The sequence below is a fragment of the Penaeus chinensis genome, chromosome 29, assembly GCF_019202785.1.
Source record: "Penaeus chinensis breed Huanghai No. 1 chromosome 29, ASM1920278v2, whole genome shotgun sequence".
Classification (NCBI taxonomy): domain Eukaryota; kingdom Metazoa; phylum Arthropoda; class Malacostraca; order Decapoda; family Penaeidae; genus Penaeus; species Penaeus chinensis.
In genome coordinates this window covers 20,291,937-20,294,436 of record NC_061847.1, presented here as the reverse complement: position 1 = coordinate 20,294,436, position 2,500 = coordinate 20,291,937, and the positions used below count along the sequence as shown (strand labels likewise).

The window sequence follows — 2,500 nt, the reverse complement described above, 5'->3', positions numbered from 1 at the left end:
TAATAATATCAATAATAATACTAATATTAATGATAATAATGATAATAATAATAACCACAATGATGATAATAATAATAATAATAATAATAATAATAATGATAATAATAATAATGATAATAATAATAATAATAATAATAATAATGATAAGGAAAATAACAATGATAGCAATAATAATAATAATGATAGCAATAATAGTAATAATAACAATATTAATGATAATGATATTGATAATGATAATGGAAATTATGATAACAGCATCATTAATGGTTATAATGATAATCTTAATAATGATATTGATAACAATAACAGTGATAATAATGATAACAACAGCAATGATAATAATGATGACACCAGCAATGACCATGACCATGGTAAAAAAAAATTAGGATTATATGAAAGACGATAATAATAATAGTGATAATGATAATAACAACAAAAAATAACAACAACAATAATAAGAATAACACTCATGACAACAACGATGAAATAAAATATGAAAAAAAAAATAATACTGACATGACATTGGCAGTAATGATAGTGATAATGATAATAAGGACGAATAAGTATAATTACGTTATTGATAATATGTTCTAAGAAATATTTCAGTTACAGTTGAAATAGTAATTGCGATGATCAATAAAATAAATAAATAATAACCATTAACATAATGAGGGTTTTTCTAACAATAATTACAGTGACAATAATAATAATGACAACCATAGAAATTGTGGTGATGATAATGATGATAACAATGAGGATGATGAGTAAGCGCAATGATGATGACGGCTGTGATGATAACATTGATAACAATAATAGTAATGATAATATTGATATCAACACCGATGCTGATAACAATAACGATAATGATAATGGTACTAGGAATAATAAATAAAAAAAAAAACATCAATAGAAAAAAAAAAGATTAATTATACCATAGTAGGTGTAGGAGTAGCAATAGTACTAACAATAACACTGATAATAATGATAATGACAGTGATAATAACGACAATAATCATGATAATAATAATGATAATAATAAAAATAGTAATAATGGCAATAATAATAACACTGATAATAATAATTATAATAGTGATGATAATAATAATTATAATGGTGATGATAATAATAATGATAACGTTAATGATAACTACTACTACTACTACTAGTACTACTAATAATAATGATAATAATAAAAAAATAATAATGATGATAATAATATCGATAATGATGACAATAACAATATTTACAAAAAATATTAAGGATAACAATAAGAGTAATGGTAATAATAATGATGATAATAATGATGATAATTATAATGGTGATGATGATGGTGATGATTTAAATTATCTAAATGATGTAGGTAATAATAACAATGGTAAGAATACAAATGATAAACACAATGATAATAATGACAGCAAAATTAATAATGATAAAAATTATGCAAGCAATAATAGCAATAATGATAACATTAATGATAATCAGAATGATAATAATAATAACCATAATGATAATAATGGTAATAACACTAATAATGAACAATGATGATAATAATAGTGATAATGATGATAGTAATGATAGTAACAATGATAATGATAATAACAATGATAATGAAAATAACAATGACAATAAAAATAGCATTGAGAATGATGAATAAAGTAAAATCAATACTGATTATGATATTATTGATAACAAAAATGTTAGTTATAATACTGATAATAGCAATTATAAAAAGGATACTCATAATGATAATGATAATAATAATGACCGTAATAATGATAATAAAAATAATGAAAATAATAATAATAACAAAGATAATGATTGATAATATTAACTAGTAATAATATTTATAATAGCAATAACAATAATAATGCTAATATTGATAATGATAATGGTGATAATAACAATGAAATTGCAACCATCGAAATAAAAAACAACAACAATGAAAAAAAAAATTATGGTAATGATAGCAATAATGATGATAATGAAGATAATAACAATAATAATGATAATGGTAATGGTAATAATAATAATAATAATAATAATAATGATAGTAATAATAATAATAATAATAATAAGAATAAGAATAATAACAACAATTATAATGATAATGAAAATAATAATATTAATGATAATAATAACAAAACAACAATAATAAGAGTAATAATAATAATATCGATAATGATAATAATAATAATGATAATGATAATAGAAATAATAATAATTATAATAATAATAATTGAAATAACAATAATGATGTTAATAATAAATAAAAATAATGATACCGATGATAAACAACAGCGAGAAAAAGAAGAAAGATTAAGAAGACTAGAAATATGAACAACACAAAACAACAATAATACTGATAATGAGGAGAGTAATATCAACCACAACAATAAGAACAACGATAATGATGATAACAATAACAGTAATGGTAATTATGATAATGATAATAATAACGATAACGATTGTAATAACGATAATGAGGATGGTGAAGATGATG

The 2,500-nt window shown here is 20.2% G+C and overlaps 1 protein-coding gene across 2 annotated transcripts in view; it reads right to left on the bottom strand.

Annotated features, from left to right (window-relative positions):
- Nucleotides 1-2,500, bottom strand: part of LOC125040726 (muscle M-line assembly protein unc-89-like) — a 75,712-nt gene that overhangs the window by 62,807 nt on the left and 10,405 nt on the right. The window lies entirely within an intron of this gene.